The 21,253-nt window shown below is 51.9% G+C and overlaps 1 long non-coding RNA gene across 1 annotated transcript; it reads right to left on the bottom strand.

The window, feature by feature from the left end:
• Positions 1-372: 372 nt before the first annotated feature.
• Positions 373-1,017, bottom strand: LOC115278128. Its single transcript, XR_003902716.1, has 2 exons — positions 931-1,017; positions 373-695 (listed from the first exon to the last, which is right to left on the bottom strand). It is a non-coding gene; the product is annotated as an uncharacterized LOC115278128 (long non-coding RNA).
• Positions 1,018-21,253: the final 20,236 nt, after the last annotated feature.

Here is a 21,253-nt window from a genome sequence, read left to right as displayed (position 1 = left end):
GAGAGAGGGACACGCCAAAGGCCTCGCTGATTCATGGCCGCTCTGCTATTTGAGTGGCACTTGATAAAATCACAGGCAAGCACAAATGTTGGAGAAGGAAGGCGCAGCGTGCAGGTTTGTCGTGCGCTCTGTAATTACCTCTGTACTCATCCGGAGGTCCCCGAAGCATACGGGAGGAAGGAGGTGTGGTGCTCCGGCCCCCAAAGAGTTTAAAACTATGTTGCATTGCATTCCAGGATCCTATTAATAATTAAACTGTCTGTCACTTACCAACAACATACATTCCAAATTAAATTTAAGCAAAAGGGAAAAAGAGATCATTTGGGACTGAATTAGTGGGCTTCGGAGAGAAATAAATAATAATCAAACATCTGTGTTCTAAATAGTACGTGCTTTATCTGACAACTGTTACCGTCTCATTGTGCAGAACGGCTTGGGCAAACACGGTGAGGGAAAGGCTGAGTCTCAGGAAGCGGGGGAGGAGAGGGAAAGTTCACTAACAAGTCAGAGAGCAGCGGGAAGTTGCTGCCTCGCGTTCTCTGCGTCCGACTCTCCGGGTGCGCGGCACGGAGGACCGGGGCCTGGGGCACCGGAGGTGACGCACGGCCCCGTCCCGAAGAGGCAAACCGTAGAGATACCACACCCAGCTCAACTGCCGCGTCGCCTGGTGAAGGTTACGGAGAGAATTTGTTTTCCTGCAGGAAAGGAAGAGGGGCGAGACACCGCGGTAATAACCAAAGGGTAGAGAGGGAAGGAGGAGGATCAGCGGGCCCCGCCGCGGGTCTGTGGAGGCTGTGACGCTAACCCAGCCCCGACAGGGGAATGACCCAAGTGGTCGGCACTAGGGAACCACTCGCTTGCTAATTAGGCCGCAGCCATAGTTCATAAAAAGGGTGCTTTTTTCTGCCTGTCTCGTCCCGGGACATTTACCTCTTGGTCACCCGCACGCCTAGCTGGCTCCGAGCGAGCCGGAGTAAATAAAGCGATGAGCAGTTCTGGCCCCGGACTCCGCACGGCTCTGCCCCCACAGCCTGGGCACGCCTTCTGCCTGTGCTCTCGGGCCCCACGGGGACAGGGACACCGGTGGCTGACTGGAAGCTCCCTGCAAACGGGGCGGGGCGGGTCTCTGGGGGCAGGACTCCAGCAGAGCCCTGCTCTTCGCTCCCAGCACCTCCCGGGCTGCGCTGGCGCCCGGCCCGGCGGGGAGAGGTCGGCGGCCGCTGGGTCTTCAGGTGCCGTTTGAGTGGGCGGCCGTCTGCGCCCTCTCCTTGGGTGACGGTGTTAAAACGCCCCGCTCCAGCGGCAGCGCTTGTTTTACAAGAGCCCCGGTTTTGTCTGACACAATATGGAACATTTGTCATCCGTTATCAGGGGTGATATATTTCCTAGCCTGCAGAGAAACATCTGCCGAGCCTTAATCTCCAGCGCGCAGGCCGACGTTCACGGGACACAGCTGCGTGAAATCACGGCGTGAGACGTGCTGTCCAGTCTGCGCGCAGGCTCGCCGGCAGGCGGAGAGGGACGGATTTTATCATCTCCCCGTTACGTAGTCATTCGTGTCAGATCTTCCTGAGCGTCCATACATTATCTCTCCTTTTATGCAGTGTTGTTCTGAGGTGACAGGCATCGACATCCAGATGAGAAATTTATGTCCCATATTAAATATGGACGTCTGAATGATTATCAAATCTATAGAAGCCAAGCCTGGCCAATCACCCCTAAATAATGGATGAGAAGTAGATGTGACTCCATTTGCTCGGTGGGGAGCTGCGGCAACCCGGGCCGCGCACCTCCTCACCGCGGTGCTGTCATTATTTGCTCCACGCATCTCACTTGGCATCACTCAATAAGATCCGCGCATGATAAAGGGAATAGCCTTGGTCAAGAGTGAGAGGAGAGAAGAAAGATCACTTCCCGATTCACAGTAGGGACCTACTTGCTGGCCACAGCAGGGCGTCACAGAGGCCCGGACCTCCGGGAGCAGAGGTGCAGGAGGCTGGGAGCCCGGACCTCTGGGAGCAGGGGTGCAGGAGGCCAGGAGCCTGGATCTTTGGGAGCAGGGGTACAGGAGGCCGGGAGCCTGGATCTTTGGGAGCAGAGGTGCAGGAGGCCGGGAGCCTGGATCTTTGGGAGCAGAGGTGCAGGAGGCCGGGAGCCTGGATCTTTGGGAGCAGAGGTGCAGGAGGCCGGGAGCCTGGATCTTTGGGAGCAGAGGTGCAGGAGGCCAGGAGCCCCTGTGGGACGGGGCTGTGGACGGTCTTCCAGGCTGACAGTGCTGGGTCGCCAGCTGGGCATGAAGATGCACCTCATTGCTGAGCCTCATGTGTGCTTGCACGGGGCGAAGGGGTCGCGCCTGCACAGGACACGGCAAAGTTGAGCCGTCTAATGAAACACGCCAACCGCATCTGGTTATAGTTCTCGGTCTAGAGCTGTGGTCTCCAAGTGACATCAAACACATTCAGTCGAAGTAGGCCATCTGAATCCTTCACTTACCTTAGGCTTCACATCAGTGCAATTCGGACTGAGACCCTAGAAAACAGGTTTTGCCCCACAATGGACCTCCCCCCCTCCCCCACTGCTGTCGGGTCCGTGCTCCCTCCTGAGTCCTCCAGGCCAGGGAGACGCAGACGTGTGGATGGGCATGGCCGCTCCAGGGGTGTGGAGGGTCCACACGCCTCCTGGCAGACACAGGGCTGACACGGGGCTGTGACAGGAGGCCTAGTTCTCAGGGAGCACGGGCTCCCGGGCCAGGCATGTCCGGGTGGAGGGGGGGGGCGGGGTGGGGTGGCTGCGGGAACATGCTCTCTCGTGGTGCAGAGGGACCCAGTGCAGAGCATGGCTGGGGGCCCCCTTACATAGCACAGTAAGAAGTTTTATATCAAGTGGAGTCCGAGGGAAATTACTGAGGGTTCCTGAGCAGTGCACAGGAATGCAATATTTTCAAATATTAATTTAAATACATACAAGATGGATTCAAGAGAATTGAGACCAATGAATTAGAGTCCCGAAAAGGATTTGCATCCAGAACCCAGTCCACACGCAGGCGGCATGTGGCACGTCCTGGTGATGCTGTAGAAACCACCGTGACGTAGCAGTTTACAAACACGCCGACGGTCTCACGTCTCGGGGCCCCACGTGGGGCTCACTGAGCTACGGAATGTCTGCTGGGCTGGCAGATCCGGGCCTCGGCCTCCAGCTCTGCTGGGCGCCCCCGGCCCTCACCGCAGGCCCCTCTGTCTTCACAGCCAGCCACGGCGGGCTGCTTCCTACGCGGCGTCTCTGACAGGGCCTGTCCTTCCTTCCTCCTCCAGGTGGAGGGCCCCTTGCCACTCTGTTGGCCACCGCGACAGTCCAGGACAGTCTCTCTTCTGAGGCCACCGATCCGCACGCTGCATTCCACCTGCAGCCTATCCCCCCTTGCCGTTCGCAGGGTCGGGGCGGCGACCTGCACATTTTCGGAGCCAGCATTCTGCCTTCCACAGGCAGAGAGAATAGAAGGTAAAAAACTCAAGAGGACACAGCGGAAAAATTGTGTTTTCTTTGAAAGGAACAGTTGCATAAATGAGTGAGGGAAACAAGGTTTCAGTTTCAGGATGAGCCCCGTGACAGTGCGGTGTCAGAAGTCAGGAATGCGAGAATTCACTCTCACCGTACTGGTCCTTCGAAGGGACATTTACTGAGCACTTACTGTGTGCCAACCTCTATCCTTACCCAGGAGAGACAGGAGCTCACTTAGGCTCTTCAGCTCCTGCAGCTTCGTTTTACGGAGACGAAAAGAAAATGGCATCAAGCTTGTGCCCAGAAATGACTAAGTCAAGTCTGTCCCATGTTTCACATCTACGTACTTTCCATGGGTCCCAGATTGGTTGGGAGCAGCAAGCAGGTGGGACCCCGCCCCACGCACGCTGACCTCACGGGGGCTGCCTGGGGGCAGGGGCCCTCACCGTGCGATAAGCATCCCGAGTCCACCGTCACGGAAGGCGACACTTTATGAGGCTTGGGATAAAGGAAGATCCCACAGCCATGGAACTGCCTTAAAGTCAGCCTGTTCTCCGCCCGGGGGTGTGCCCAGCAGCAGGTCTGTGTCCGCTGTCCGTCTCCGCTGCCTCCCCTCACACACGCCCTCCTCGTGCTCCTGCGGTGACAAAATACACCACGGCTTCAGTATGTGTTGTTTCAGGTCCTGATTGGGTTTCTCCCTTGAGTTTTAAAAATTGATTTAAATAAGGTCACAGTGACTTATCCTCATTGAACTACTGACTTTTCTAGATTTCTATGAAAATATTATTCTTTTGAAACTTTAAGACAGGGAAGGAAAGTTGATCTTTACATGGCTCTAAACATCTTCCTCATCTCCGGAAACCACAGGTGTCTCCACAAGTTAGAGCAAGTGGGTGAACTGCCTTCCTCCCTTCCTTGCTCCCTCCCTCCCTCCTTCCCTCCTTTCCCATCCCCTCTCTCCCTCCCTCCTTCCTTCCCTCCGTCCTTCCTTCCTCTCCCCCTTCCTTATTTGAGTGTGGTTAGCGCACATGCTGCGTTGGTTTCGAGTGTACGACACGGTGATCCAACAACTCCGCACGTGACCCCGCATGTGCGAGCCGAGCGCACGCCTGTCACCCACATCACAACGGCAGCGGCACTGGTGGCATCCGCTCTGCTCGCCCTTGATCCTTCCATGACTGGGAGCCTGGACCTGCCTCAGCCCCTCAGCCATCTCCTCTGGCCGCCATCAGTTTATTCTCTGTATTTACGGGTCTGACGTTTTTTGTTTGCTTGTGTCCTTGTTTCTGCAGTTGTTTTGTTCTTTGATTCCACAGATAGGTGAGACTGGGCGGCACCGTTTTGTCTTGACTTCAGAGCCAGAGGCCTAGAGTTGGGGAAACACACAGGATTCCGGGTCTTCGAGGTTGGAATTGTCCTGACGTGCCCACAGGAAAGCCGGATCGAGCTGGTCAGGGCCTACAGACCCTAGAATCGACCTGTAAGCCCACATCTGGGGCTCCGGGAGCCCCTGCCTTGTGGAGAGGTGAGCTGTGGTGCGGCCCGGCTCAGACACGAGTGCAGGAAGGGTACCCAGAGCCCTGCCTCGTGTAGCTGCAGCTGTGGTCTGCACGAGGGGCCCTGCATGGGGTGCCCCCCGCTCTGGTCGGGAAGCCTGGAGGGACCGGCCGGTCGGCCAGGTGGGTCTTGCTGGCTGGTGACCGGAGCTGGCCCAGTGCCCACTCTCTCGGCTTCCGGTCTCTGGCCAGGCCGGTCTGGGTGTTGCGGAAGTTTATGAATTTGGAGCAACCTCAGTGCACGGCACATGAAGTTACTAAAATTTATCCCAAAAAAATCACTCTGATGTTAAGTAGACTCCAGTTGGAAAATACCTGCATCAATGTGGCCTTATTTTTTTTTACCACTTCCCCAGACTGAGGTTTTTAAGTTAAAAATGTTTTTGCCCTCAAAAGTGGCATTATGTGAAATAAATGATGAGCTAATGAGTATTTACCAACATTTTTCATCTCCTTCCGGAAAAAAGTCGTACAAATACACTCTGTTTCTAGGAGACATTTCACTTTGACACGACGGGGTCCCTCACTTCCTCTTTCTCTTTGTTCTCTTTGGGTGTGGACACCTCACGGAGAGGAGAGGCCTGGACCACAGCCCCCTGAGGCGACCCCGGGGCATGGGGATACGTTCATGTTCAGGACTAAACCCTTTCAGAAGTAGTGAGCACAGAAAGGGGTGGAGAGACACGAAGGAGAGAAGCCTATGAAGGTGGCGGTGTGGGGACACAGTGTAAGCCGTGAGGCAGCAGGCATGGGGGGGCCACCTGCGAGGAGGGAGACGTGGGGGCGGGGGGGGGGGGGGGGGGGGGGGGGGGGGGGGCGCGCCGGGTGGCGGAGCTTCCGGAACGCACGAGAGGCCCGGCGAGGTGGGGCCTGAGTCTGACTGCACAGGGACAAGTCAGGGGCAGGCAGCGTGGCCTCTGTCCCTCTGCCTGGGACCGACTCCCACCGGGGCCCCCCCACGACACCCACCGCCGGCCCCTTCTGTCTGGAGCGCCCCAAACACACATGCACCCGTGCAACCGAGGGCTTTGCGTGGCTTTGCTGTTCAGGGCGAGTATCGAGGGGTCGGAGGGGCGTTCACTCTGCGCACGGGTTTCCTGCCGGGTCCACGCGGCCCCTTCCGGAGCCTCGCCCCCTCCGCGCCCCCGGGCGTGGGAGACTGGGGTGACGGGAGCAGCCGGTGCGCCCCGCCTCTTCGAGGCTCTGTGATTTGTGCGGGGAGGCTAATGTTGGCGATAAAGTGCCCGTGCCTATCTGTGAATCAGGGGGAGCTGTCAGCCCTTCCCCAGCCCCGGGCGGAGAGACAAAGGCAGAAGGCAGGCTCAGGGCAGCGCAGAGCTCAGGGAGAAAAATCCCACGCTGTCGCAGGTTAAAGTCAATTCTGATGATTCAGACCCATCTAATGAAGAATTTAATGCTCCCGCATAGCGAGTGGAAAATACAGCGTTTCAGTCCGGAGGTACCGGCACAACCCAGCACTGACCTGACTGTCTCTGAAAACCCTTAACGGAAGGGACTCTTTGGCCAATTTAGGGGACAAGCCGTGCGGTTTTCATCTGAGTTAAAAAATTCCTTTAATAAAGTTCCAATTTTGTTTTTTGTTCCTCCCAGGGAAAAAGGATATAGTCGGTGTTTTATTTGGACGTTATTTATGGACGTAAAAGATTGGGCGCACTGATTTTCTCCCTCCTGCTTCCATTATCTGACAGGGCTGGGCGGACGTATGTGCCGCCGCGGCGCAGCCCTCCCGAGATGGAGAGCAGGTGCACGTCTTCCGCTGTGGGGCCTCAAACGCGGCAGCCCTTTTCTGTTCAGGTTCTTATTTTGAAGGAAATAATGTGCGTTAAGAGGACTTGTAAGGATATTTTCTACTGACATAAGTTTGGGTGATATCAGCCCCCGGGGAGGCCGTGGCCTGCTGCGCGGAAGGCGGTGGACGCCCTCACGGCGTTTAGAGCCCTCGTTTCAGGCTGTTCAGAATCCAATTTTTTAAATGAACATTTAATTAATATTAATGTTATGCTAACAAAATACATTGATTAAATAACTCCTGTGATTCGTTAAATATCTTGTGAGAAAGTGGCTACACATGCCTACTGTGCAAATCCCTCTGGAAGTTCCAAAATTATATAATGATTGTAAATTCAGAAAACACGTTAACCCCGGAAACGTCCAGCTGGCCGCTTGCTGTCAATACCGCACGTCTGTCTCGACGCTCGCTCATCCAGGCCGATCTGCCTTGGCGCCCGTCACCTGTTCTTCTAACAGACATCACGCACTTGACGCCGCAGACCCGCATTCGCAAGAATGAACATATTCCGGGTAATAAAACTAGCCAACCTATTATTTTGCGATTCTAGGACAACGGAGTAAATCCATCTTTAAAAAAGCATTAGATACTTAAGCAGAGCCCTCAGATACGCCTTTTGTTGGTGGAAGTGTGTCCTCACACGTCTTTGGAGACAGAGCTATGAATACACGGGCAATTTTTCTCAAACAGCAGGAAGCGACCGAGGACCGTGCTTTGGCGCCGTGAGGAACTTGCAGCAGCTTCTGTCTGCCGACGGGCGGCGGGCCCCACCTCAGGACCCCACACGCCGTCTCCTGTCCCTGATCCTTCACACCGACAGGGTCTGGGGCTTCACCCGCCACCTATCAAGGTCCTCACAGGAGCGTCAGGATTTGGGAAATTATTTGCCTTTGTTGCTTTCATTTTTGTTTATAAAATACTAATTACCTCTTTTATTGTTTGAAGAGATTAAAAGTTAATAGGAGAAACTAAATAAACAGAATGCCATTCTGCACAAACTATATAAGCTGGTAATTAATTTCTGGCCTCCTCCGAGCTAATTAACTCATATAAAGAAATGAAGTTAATGAACCATAATTCTAGTCATACAAGTGTAGATACAAGCAGTTTGACTTAATGAATTAATAAGATATTTCCTTTCTTAGAGGTTTTTCAATTGTGTTCCTAATCTGAAGGCCCCTTTAATGTTCCGTTCTGGTTAAAATGTTTAATAAATGGCCGGGCAGCCTGGCGGTGTGGCAGCGCATGGCACCGCCCATGAGCGTCTCTGGGTGCGGCTGCTCCCTGCCATCGCGGCGGCCCCGGGGGACCGGGCGTCCCCCCTGGAGGACGGAGACCACAAGGAGGCTGCCACGGCTCTTCCGACACCCGGGGCTCCCTGGGTGGTCCTGCTCTCCTGCGGTCTTGCTCTGCATCCTGGCCTTCTGGGAGCGCTGACCCGGAGTTGGCGTTAACACAGCTCAGAGGGTTGAAAATCATCTCTTTTTACTGTTTTCTTTTTTTGACATTTTCATGTTGGAAATCCACTGTTGCATTAAAAAGTGGCATAAGGTGGGGCACCTGGGTGGCTCAGGGGGTTAAGCGCTTCAGCTCAGGTCATGATCTTGGGGTTCCTGAGTTCGAGCCCTGCATCAGGCTCTGCGCTGACAGGGTCGACCTTGCTTTGGATTCTCTCCTTCTCTCTCTGCCCCTGCCCGCTCTCCCAAAATAAATAACATTTTTAAAAAACTAAAAAATGAAAATAAGTAAATAATGACATAAGGCATATTTCTTTGCTATTTGGGGCATGAGAATGGCGTCCAGAGAAATGGACATAAAGACTTGGTTTGTTTACCAGACAGAGGCCCCGCCCAGGACTTAAAAAGCTGTTCTCTTGGTTTGAAATGATTTTTAAAATTTTTTAACATTATTTTTGAGAGACAGAGCATGAGCAGGGAGGGACAGAGAGAGAGGGACACACAGAATCTGAAGCAGCTCCAGGCTCTGAGCTGTCAGCCCAGAGCCCAACACGGGGCTCGAACCCATGAACCAAGAGATCATGACCTGAGCCGGAGCCGGACGCTTACCAACTGAGCCCCCCAGGCGCCCCTGAAATGATTTTTAAAGAAAGTTATCTAGCTTAAAGCTCTTTATTTTCCTTAACTTGTTTCCTAGAACTTATGAAAACATAGGATATTTACGTTTTCCGCATAAACATCTGGTACATATTCCCAGTCCTGCTCGGCACGTGATCCGAGGGATATACTTATGACACGTGTGTGTGACCTAATGCTGCCAACATCATATTCCAGTGTGGACATGCACAGTGGCAGAGCCAGGCTTCGGTTTTGCAGCAAGGTCTACACCCCCGTAATTACCTCCCACGGAGGTGGTGGGTCCCTGCTTAATCTATGGGTGCCGGTCAACAGCCCGTGTTCACCACGGAAACGGAAAAAGATGAAGATACAGAGACGGAAGACAAAGGGCACGTGACCGGCCACCACTATCTGATTTAATGCCCGTCAGAACGAGCCCGATGCCACCCTAAACCTGCTTTTGTTGAGCGAAACTACGGTTCTCGGAAGCAGGGTGAGCTGTCCAGGGCGCACGGCCAGTCGACGGGGCAGTGACACCCGAGATGTCGCTTCTGCAGCAACAGCGACACCTTCACCCACCTCCTGCCCCACCAGCTTCCCTTCTAGAGCAGAGCCCTCCTCGCACCCAGGGCTCCTGGGCCAGTGGCGTTTGCTGTCTTGGGCCCAGAGCCTTGCCAGCGCATCCAGGGCATCCCTGAACCCTCCCCGCACTGATCTTAAGGATGGCCATGACCTTGAAAACCACAAAGGCGTAAAACCATGAAAACGTGTGGGCCTCGGTCACAGCAGGGAGCAGGGACGAGACAGCGCAGACGAGGGGTCCCGAGGACGGTGTCTGTGTCCCTGCGTCGCCGTGGCCACTGGGCAGGACAGGACAGGCGAAGCCGTCGCCTCCTGAGCCTCCGAGCTCTCGCCCGAGGGCTTGCTGGGAACCGCTGTCCTGGGCAGGGGAGACAGATGTCGGTGGCCGGCCACACGCCCCCTCCGAGGCGCCCCCCACGCAGACCCCACGCAGACCCGGGACTCCAGCTGTCATTGCAGATCAGGTTAGACTGGCTGCGTGTTTCTATCCCACAGTCAGACTTTGAAGCAGGACATCTTGGTGGCTACAGAAGGAGCCTCACGGACCTTCCTTGGCACCGAGGACCCTGTTGGGGACGTGTCTTCCTCACCGGCAGGGAGTCACCCCCACCCTGTCCCGTGTTCTGTAGTCCAGGTGAGGAAGATGGAAATCCAAGCAACACTCTGTCACCCTGACCAAGTGTAGACGGAGGCAGAGACGCCGAGCCGTGGCCTGCTTCTTCCCTGAGGGCGGCCCCACCCCAGGCACTTCTGCAGACCGAGGACAAAGCAGCGTGCCTGCTGGCGGTCTGGTCAGGGACTCTGTCCTGTGCAAGTGACACAGCGCCCGGGACACTCGGGCACAATGTGCATCGCTGGGACCTCGGCGTGGCTCTGCGGGATGGCGGTCCACACAAGGGTGCCCACCACGCGAGCGAGGGGGCGGCCGCCCCAGGCTGGCCCCCCACGGCCTCTGCCACATTTGGCCGTGCGTTCCCATCTCTGTGAACATCTCATCCCACACCGGTCCAGCCCTCGGGCTGGGCACGGGCACTTCTCCATATCAGCAGTGACAAATTAATCACCGATGACCCCGTTTGTGTGTGTGACTGTCCCCCGCTGGACACGGACTCTATTTATAGCTCTTCTGCAGTCATTAAATCCTACCGAGGTTCATTCGAAGCAGGGATTTTGGGGGACGGGGCCTCGTCCAGGCTCCAGGTGGTGATGTTTCTGCTTCTGGTGCCCCTGAGCGTGCCTCCCCCGTGACTTGTTCTCGGGAGACACTGGACACTTGTTCCTTCTTGGCCTGATCAAAAAGACAGCTGACTCAGACCCAAGTACCATGTCAGGAGCGTGTGGCCGTGACTCAGAATCAGGTGACATCCCGCCCCAGTGACGGCGCTCAGAGACGGTGGCCACACACAGCCTCTCCTTGGGACCCTCTTGGCCATGCAGCGTCATCTATACCCGACCTGTGAGGCAGCTGCGCACCTGCCCGGGGGACTCGGCGGCTGACACTGCTGCCGCTCCGTCACCAGCAGAGCCAAGTTTCCAGAGCTCAGGCTCGTCCTCCCCCCACGCCCTCCGATCCCAAACCAAGGATGTTTCTCTGCTTCTCCAAGAAGAAAACAGTTTCTGAGTGAAGCTCCGTGTGCCCTTCCTTCCCACCTGCCCCTCCCACCGCCACGGGCTTCAGAGCAGGACCCGGCCAGTTAACAGACCCCACCCCGGACCCCGCCCACAGCAAGGCGCCCTGAGTGGGCTCCCAGGCCTTTGTGGGGTTCAGTGCACCCCGACACCCCCTGAAGCCCCTGCCGGTGACTCTGTGCTTTGTCTCTTCAAGATGACGGGAAGCTGTGTCTTACTGCGGCTTTAACATTTTCTCAGCAACAGCTGACATGATCCAGAGCACAAAGTAAATGCTAAGTAAACATCGGTTAAGTGGGAGACTCGCCTCTCCTGTGAGTCCCCTGGCTTGTGCCCTCCGCCCGCGTGCAGAAGTGAAGGGCGAGCCTCAGGATGTATGTTTGCAGACGCGCCCGGGAGTCCCCAGGGTCCTGCCCCCTCCGCATGGGGAGGGACTGAAGGCCACCTGTGAGCTCGGCTCCTTTCTTCCAAGATGAGTTTTAGGAATGAACTGCGTGGGGAGCATTGGCTCAACAGGTGACGGCAGGTCCCACGGGTGACACTGAGCAGGGTGACGATGAGGTCCCAGGGCCGGGAGAATGTGCACCTCTAGAACAACAAATCAAAGCCATACTGAGCTTGAGACAGAACAGAAATCCAGAGGGCTGGGAGCTAAAGACCCCCAAACCCGCATCGTTTTGATGATTAAGTTGCTCTGAATGAATCCTCTCTCTTCCAAGTTTGTGACACAAAATGTAGAACTCCAGCAGCCAGAACAGAATCTATTCCTTCATCTCTTTTCCAAATGAGAAATGGAAGGTCGATTCGTGAGGCTCTCTTGGCGATTTTCAGCTAAGCAGCAATGGTTTGTATAAGACTGACGGGAAGACTGGGCCACGCTCCGGGCTCGGGGACAGAGGCCAGACCCTCGCCAGCTCTGCCACGTCGGCGTGGGGCCTCGTGCTCTGCTGCCTCGGGATCTGCATCTGCACCGTGGAGCTAGTGATGGCCTCCGCCTGGGGCAGGGGCAAGGAGCACGTGATGGCGGAGAGCCCTCGAAGTGACGCCTGGTCTCCGAGGTGAGCAGCTCCAGGCCCGGGCCGCTCGGCCACACTGCCTGTGGGGCCGTCATTGCTCTTTCTCTTGCCATCGGAATGGAAGATCTAAGTAACTACAGAGGAGACGTTCTGTCACGACTAAGACTAAACATGCGTGTGCAGCCTATGACTCTCGGCGTTGGGACTGAGGCCATGGTCCAGCTCCTCCCACAATGCTCCTCCATGCTCTGTGTTCAATGCAAGAGGACGTGGGGGACCTTTGCCTCCCCTCAGGAGAGCTCACATCGCCACACGTAAAAACACGTATGGAAAATGCAAGCATTACATGAGAGAAGAACTTTTATTTTAAGTCAATCAAAAATTATGTTTGAGATTCCTTAGGGATCTTTAACAAAAGCATGGACTTCCGTCCACATTGACATGAGCATATCATCAGACGAAAGCTTGAGAGAGAGGCAGAGAGAGCTCAACAACCAAAACTACCGTGAGTGATAGATTAGAGATAATATTGCTCATGTCCTATCATTTCAAAGCATGCCATTAACCAAAGCATAAGTGGCCTCCAACGCGGACCTTTGCTCCTGCATTGTGGCCCGTCGATCAATTTCATTTCCATCCTCAACCGCGAGCCAGCCTGACACGGGCTCGGAAATGTATTTCATCTTGATTTAGTAAATTTCATTTATCTGTCTCCATTATTTACTCAGATGCTAAGAATACATCTTTCCTTGGCCATTTGCTCCTAATTGATGAGGTGGCCATGCGTGCGGATCCAGGGCTCACTGTCTCCGGCTTTTGATCGACTGTGTATGAAGTCGGCTTTTAGAACCTTCAACAGCCTCTTCTGTGGTCACAACAGCACTTGTTATTAATGAAAAGCATGACTGTCAGGTACTGGAAAGCAATCTAATTAAACAGCAAGATTTCCATAAAATGAGTTTCAAATCAATTGGTCAATACTGAAACCACTTGAGAAGATGTAAGTATGATAAACTGTGATTTAGCTGAAGAAGGAAGTGGACGCACCACTCAGTACTGTGTTCAGACTCACGTCTGCACATGCCCGAAGCTCCTCTAGAAAATGGTGTATCAGAAAGAACGTTAAGTCTTCTTCTCTCAGAATTCAGAGGATTCAGACAAATACCTCAGGCAAAAGCACATTCCCAGGCTTCCCATCCTGAGGACAGTTTCCGACGGTGTCACGGGGGCCAAGTCCAGGAGGCACCTGGAGCCAGACAGAATCAGGTCCCTCCTGTCACATCACCTGTTCACGGGAGAGTCCTGGCTGTGGGCCCACTGAGAGTCAGACCTTCCGGTGACCGCGGAACCGAGACACTTGGATTTCCGATCTGTACGTAACTCTTCATAAATAGTCATGTGTGCTGTCTACAGGCTTTGTTGCTGACGGAGAAAATGTGTCCATGTTTCCATTGCATTTACCATCGCCTCATAAAAGCAAAACCTCTTCATAAAAGGAGGACGTTTATTAAAAGCAGTGACGGCAAGAGAGACAACAGTGAGAATCCCGTCGGTAGCCTGTCCGAGGGGAGAGGCGGGGCTCTGCACCGGGGGGGGGGGGGGGGGGGGGGGGGGAAGGGGACACTCGGTCCCACCCAGTCCTGCTGTTTGAGGACTGCGACTGGCCCCATCTCCCCACCAGCCTCGCCCAGTGTATGTGGTGACAATTAACTCGGCTCTACAGGAAAACAAATATCAGAAACATTTATATTGTCTTGGGAAAAGGCTTCTGCAGGAATTACACGGCAAGTTCTTGGGTATCTACAGCAGTTTCACTTCACAAAATAGGACCCTGGTTCTGAACCAGGTCATCGTCTCCTTCCTGCCTGCACCTCTTTTCGTTCCTGGGACTTTATCACGTCTGCCCCGCATGTGATGAGGACTTCAGGTCCTGTCTCGAAAGCTGCGTTGGGTTGTCGGCCAGTCCTGGGCACCCAGTCCTGGTGCCTCTCGGCTCCGAGAGTCCCACAAGCCCGTCCTGTCTCACTATTGATTCTCTCCAGAGAAGTACGCTTATTTTATTTCTGCCATGAGTTTTTTAACGTAGCTATACACTGTGCACACATGCACACACACCTGCACACATGTGCACACATGCACATAGTATGCACACAAACATGCCCACACTTACAGGAACACACGTGTGCACACATGTACACAGCATACACAAACATGTACACACGTGCAGATTCCAAGGTGCACACACATGCACAACACACACATATATACTCATACATATGTGTGTGCACATGTATATGCATGCACATGTACGCAAGCCACAGTTCACACTTACATGCACACACATGTACACACACTCACACACCGTACACACGTGCACACACAGTACTCGTGCACTCAGTACACACTTACACACACAGTACAGATTCACACTCATGTGCACAGTACACACTGCACACAGCACACACATGCATACACACTGTGCACACGAACATGCATACACGCAGTGCACACGAACATGCACTCACAGGCACACACTCACACGCATGCACGTAGAGCACACTCGTGCACACACAGTATACACTCACATGTGCACACAGTGTACCCAGTCACGTGCACACACTTGCACACACAGTACATAATCTCACATGCACACGCGGTACACACACTCACACATATTCACATCCACACAGTTCACACACACACAGGCACACACTCATGTGCACACGCGTATTCTAAGCGTGTGGAGCTCCAGGGTGACGTCCAGTGTCTGCTCACTCTGCCAGTCGGCCTGCAGTAGGGTTGGGTCTTCCTGTTTCTATAGTAAAGTTTATAAAACGATGCTCTACCTCCTTTTTCGGGTTTTAAACTGTGAACCCAATAACTGTCATCTTGAAATTTTACAACCTCTTATTGGATCTACTTGTTTTGTGCCGTCATCCATTCAGCGAACACTTCCGGAACCCTCTCTGGCCTTCAGGTGCTGCATTTATCAAGCACTGAAATTAACCAGGTATTGATCTACAAAGCTAATACAAGGGAAGTGTGTGCGCCGGTCCCAGAATGCAGCGCGGGAAGGTGAGCGATGCGAGGGCACGGCAGGGAAGGACGCGGATCCTGTCACGTCAAGGGCATCCTACGCGTGAGTGGAGAGCGAGGGTGATCGTTTTGGTGATGAAGGGACGTAGGAATGAGGAACGCGGCCTGGAGGGCGGTAAGACCACACAGAGCTGCAGTGCCCCAGCTGGGCCTCCACCCAGGTCTGTCCTGCAGCCAGGCAGGGGGGCGGCAAGCTCTCTCGGCTCAGGGCTGCAGAGGTCAGGAGGTGGGTGGGGCCTGCAAGGTGACCACTGATGGCAGACGCCCAGCCATGTTCAAAATTTGCATTTCTGGCCTCAAAATCCTTTGCTCAAATATCCAACACGCAAAGCCAATGCAGGCATCCATTCATAACAGGCAATGATGCCGGGTCCTGGATTCAAGGCAGATTGACGCTAACCCTGGTGGTCTGGGCATCCAGCCCTGCAGGGGGGCGAAGACTGTGAGGGGCTCCTTCTCCCCCAGCCCCGGGACCACCCTTCCACCTGTCATAAACACCATGGCCCTCAAGTAGCCCTCTGGTTTCATGGCCGCTGCCTGCCCGAGGGCCCCCATCTCTTCCTCCAACTCCGGGTGACTCTCCCACCGGATCGCCTAGCTACACTCCTACTCCGTCCTCACCGCATCCCCTGCTGGCTGCCGGCCACCTTCCTGTTTGCAGCACTCAGTGAATTGTGCCGTGGTCTTGAGCCCAGACTGGAATCCAGGAGCCCTTCCAGAAGGCACGTCCTCCCTCGTGTCACACTCAGCACACGCTCCAGAAACTCAGCCCACCTCTTCGCAAAGCTTGCCATTGCCACGATCCAGAATTGTGGACAGTGCCTGACGTCACACTTCTGAGCCATATGACCCCCCGGTGTTGAGACGTAAATGTTTTAAATGATTAGGTGAAACCACAGGAGGCCGTTATTCCTACAGATCAGAGACTGTCAGAGGCCGTCCCAGAATTTGAGAGATGTCATGAGTTATAACCCGTTAGGAATGATCGTCCACTCATCATCATGAGGTAGTTTCTCATTGTCTTTCCTGGGTGCAGTTGTCTGTCCCGTGCAATCGGCGTCGGCACCTGGTCGGTGGACGGCCACCGCACACAGGGACAGAGCAGCCTTCTGCTTCTTTACGAATGTGCCCAATGGTGCCAGACAGCGAAACATGGTCTTTGCACAGAGTTTCTGGGGGTCTTGAGGTGACGTAGCACCTGCACTTCTCCATCTCTGCTCCCTGCTGATTGTCGCTGTCCATGCTCAGAGTCGGCACTCGCGAAGAGATCCTGCTGGGTCCACACCTCAGAAATATGATGAGATGGCTCACAACCTTGTTGCTCTGGGTTCTTATCACTCACTTCAATCTATTCTAAAAATAAGGGCCTTGTCAGGACTAATGATAAAGGCAGAGTTTTAGGGAAATAGAGAGGGCCGGACTGACACAGACATAATAACATCAAGATAGGAATCAGAGCCCTTCTGCCATTTCATTATCTTCCTCTTAGGACGCCCAGGAGGTGCTGCGGAGGCCGGTCATGCACTCCGGCGTCCACGCGGTGCCCAGAGCGGACCGTCAGCCCCTGAAGCCCCCAGAGCATCTGGTGTTCTACTTTGGGGCACTTTGAAAAAAAATATATATATATATTTATATATATCCTCTTAGGAAAGACAAACGATGATTCAAGTTAGAATAACAATAAATCAAATTAGAGGAAAAATAAATTCTTAAGCAGATGAGAAAAGGCTTAAGTACACTGTGATTAAGCCATATGTCTCTGACCATCATCTCTTAAGTACTACAAATCTGTACAGACGCACAGACCCTGTGGATCCCAGAGTTCCGATGAATTCTCCTTCTGCTGTGACAGCCTTTTGAAATGAAGATATTTTATTGTGTGAATAATAAACTTTCTTTAACAAAGGAAATTAGGATTTAGGGAACTTCTGCTGGTTTTTTTCTGATCTGCTTCCGTCCCCTTAACATTTTAGATACGCATCCATTCATCTGTTAATTCACTCATTCACCTAATATTTTCCTAAACCTTTTGCCAGCCCCCCATTGTGCTAAGCTTAACAGAATAGCAAGGAAATCAGAAGTTTCTGTTGATGTCAAAGCATTTTTGTACTTAGAAAAGAACAGACTCGAAATGATCAAGAATATTTAACTCTTCTACTTCCAAACCTCCCAGAACTTCAGGCAATATTTTTTCTCTCTTCCACATTTTCCCCCAAAATTAGAAATGCATGTACTGGAGACACCTGCTGAGTGCCTTCTATGCTTTAGAGGAAGACCACCTGATTATGAATAAAACTTGGCAAATGCTATTAAAAATATTAGAGTCTATTACATAGTTGAATCTTTAAGGATATGCTTAAACCAATTGCATTTATCATAAATAGTTAAATAGTTTGAAACCTATGAGGCTGTGTGGCATAAGGAAATAACAGATATTTGGCGTAATGATTTGTTAACAGTGAGAAAGTTCCAGCACCATTAAGCACATTTTGAAGGAAAATGTGTTTTTTAAGAGAGACGTGGAGAGTTCATGAGTGTTACCGTGCATTCATTTACTCATTGCCCGTGCAGCCCAGGGAGGCTCCTTACTGGATAGGACTGCAGCTTGGTCCTATGTGTGCGTTAGTTATAACTGTCACCCACACACACTTAGAGTTGCCGCATGGAAGAAAGATCTAGACACACAGTGACTTTGCTCATACTAGTTGTGGTTGTCTCCGTGCTCGTCCACGTTGTTGTTACATGTACGTGCCCCACACAGGCGGTGGAGGCGGACCGGGACCGTCTTCGGCAGCGCCTTCTGGGAACTCAGATACTCCGAGGTGCACTAAATTGATGATGCTCGGTGGTCCTTTAGGCACCGCTGAGCCCGGTCACTTAGCACGCACCGCGCTCCTCCGTTATTGGGCCGGCGCCAGTGTGCTGTTTACTGATTTACGCGAATTCAAACAGTGTCTAATATGTCAGAATCTTTCCAGGGGTTATGGAAGAGGCGCGTTTGGGAGGGTTGCACAGCCGCTGATAATTAGCACATTAGCTCTTGGGGTCTTCGCTATTTTTGTTTTTGCAAAAGGAAAAAAACCCCCAAAAAACCTAAATACCTGTATATGTTAAATAACAACAACTGGCTATTTACACAAAAAGCACACACAATTTAAACACACACAAACACACACGCCTGCACGGTAACACAATGTGTAGAGACATCCACCCTCCTTTGGACAAACCACGAGTCCCTACTTTCTACACAGGAATTGACATAATTGGCGCACCTACACTGATCAAGTAAAACCATGATTTTACATCGTACCAATTTCTAACCAAAATGTCTCTCCCACGCACATTACTAAAACACAAAATTTTTTGCATGTTTCATTTAATCAGTGCCCACTTCTTCCATTTTAAAATGATAGTTTCTGCCCTCAGTTTCAGTAAAAACCTTCATTGTGAGGTTATTCATTGGCTCAAACACGTCTATTGATTTATTAAATTAATATTCACATGGAGTCTTGTAACAGCCTCCTTGATGTGATCACTAAGGAAACACTGTAATCCCCTCTCTGGGCTTTAGCATTTGGACAGAAACAGGGTCAGGGTGCGTCGGGAAAAAATAACACGTGAGCGAGTAACAAGACAATTTGTGACACGAAAGATAACATTGGTTTTCTATTGCTGTTGTTGTTTTGTTTTTTGTTTTTCTTCCGTCTAGAAGTTAACTTTCTATTAAGGAGAGTAACTTCAATTGTGTGACAAACACTTTTTTTGAGATAGAATTCCAGTTTGTACTTTCAAAATAATTTTTTCTTGTGCCGCGTGTGTACTTATCACTTAAATGGAGAAACTAGTATAAAAGGCATCATCCTTCGCCCCCACAACCCAAGTCCTATGTACACCTTGAATGTTATTTTCATAAGCTGTTATGTAAAATGATTGTGGCTCTAAAAATAAAAATTGTTTTATAAATATGACAAAAATACTTTTAGCTTATTAAGGAATTGAACTATGAAAAAAAAACCTTTTGCAAAAGTTATGTTATTTCATAAGTTTTCCAACTCATTTAAAAATAGGCTTTTTTGGAAACCCTTGAAAAGCAAGCAAAACAGACAGAGCACAGACTGAATTTTCCTATTAAGTCAAGTCAATCTGGAACCCTTTGGAAAAATAATGTGACACATTGATAGTATTTTTTTAATGTTTTATCACCTACTATTCATTTTTCAATAGAAATTTAAAAGAGGCTTATAAATTTTACATCAATTGTGAAATCTCAAAGTCCATAAATGAATGTGAATATATGATATGAATATGATATATTTCATGGTAGCGTAGGACATGGGCATCTAAGAATTTCAAAATAAGATTCCTGTGGCATGCAGAACCCCTTCCCCTTCCCCCACCTGCTGACAATGTCTCCGCTTCTGTCGTTGAAACCATTTCAGCATCCTTGTGGTAGCTCACAAAGAAAGAGAGAGACAGAGAGAGAGAAAGAAAGAGAAAAAAAGGGAAGAAAGGAAGAAAGTGAGGGAGGAAAAGAAAGAAAGAGAGGAAAGAAAGGAAGGAAGGAAGGAAGGGAGGGAGGAAGGGAGGGAGGAAGGAAGGAAAAAGAGAAAGGGAGCAAGCAAGGGAAGAAGACTGTGGTCTCTTAGATTTATTGAAAGAGCACGAATCATGTTATAAATGTATTTCCTTAATTCATAAGCTACATCTGAAGCATCTGGGGCTGTTAGGTTGGCCCAAAGCCCAGAGAGGTCCTGGGGTTTGCCCAGGCCACAGAGCACAGCAGCAGAGCTGCGTGAGAGCTGAGCGCTCAGTGACATGGTGCAGTAGGGCCGATGGCAGCCCCTCATGGAATGAGGGACTGAGGAGGGAAGGAAGGAAGCAGGGAGGGAGGGAAGGAGCAGTAGGAAGAAAGGAAGAGGAGGGGGAAGGGAGACCAGCAGTGTGAGCCGCCCATCACCCTCCCTGACAGGGCTGGCCGCTCCGTGTCAGAGCAGATAACAGGAATCACAGTGTAAAACTGCCCGACTTTTATTTCTGCCTTCCCGAGCTATCGGCTCCCTCACTAATAATCGGGATTTATTACTGGACCCATCTGCTGCCTCTATAAGGTCAAAAGGTAAACCACAGGCATGGCCAGAGTCACCGTCAAGGTGGCTGGTAGCAAATGGACCCTGACAAGTGTACTTTTAAGAGAATATTGTAGCAAGAGCACCCTGAGCATGAAAGTCAGGCTGATAAAGAAAATAAAACCGAAAATACTAAAAATATGTCAAGTTTTAACCCATTAATCCACATGATGGAGTCTGGCTGTCAGTCCCATATCTGGGCAGCAGTCAGAGAGAAGAATGAGTCCCTGGGCCACCGAAGGTCCCGCCCCGCTCACACACCCCACATCTCGGTTACTGCACCTGACACGGCTCCCGACACGCTGATCGAGGGCCCCAGAAGGCGAGCGGAACACTCTCCGTGTTCTCCAACTTCTCAAAGCCGTATCGGACGTGGCTAGCAGTGAGGGTCCCTGTTGCTCTCTGACCGTCGGCCCTCGCTTCCTGGAAGGAAGGTTTGGGGGCCGACCAGATAGTCTGGTTTTTGTAAGTATTGTGGAGACTGGAGAGTCTTTACAGTGAATTTTTTCCCCACATATTCAAGCATGTGAAAAGGTTGCAGTTAAGGTTGAACTTTCCAGATGATATGTTTGCGCGAGCCTTATCAGCTTCAGGCCAGGCAATTCCTTTCTCCTTTTTATTTCGACCTGGAATGAAAAGTGAAAAGGGCAAAGAGCTTGATGCAAGATCCTGCTCTCTCTTTCCCAGCGGAGATGGAAAATGGACCTCTCGGTTGAGAACAGATTAGAAATCAACCAAGAAGGGCTCGCTTTGTCTCGGCTAATGCCTTAAAGAGGTTGTGTTACCCCCACCCAACACCCTCCATCCGACCTCGGGTGCTGACAACTGATGTAAGTCCTAATTTCTCTCCACTCTTTGGGTG

The sequence above is a fragment of the Suricata suricatta genome, chromosome 14 (genome assembly GCF_006229205.1).
Source record: "Suricata suricatta isolate VVHF042 chromosome 14, meerkat_22Aug2017_6uvM2_HiC, whole genome shotgun sequence".
NCBI lineage: Eukaryota > Metazoa > Chordata > Mammalia > Carnivora > Herpestidae > Suricata > Suricata suricatta.
Note: the sequence above shows the minus strand (reverse complement) of the source record. Positions and strands in the feature narration are given on the sequence as shown.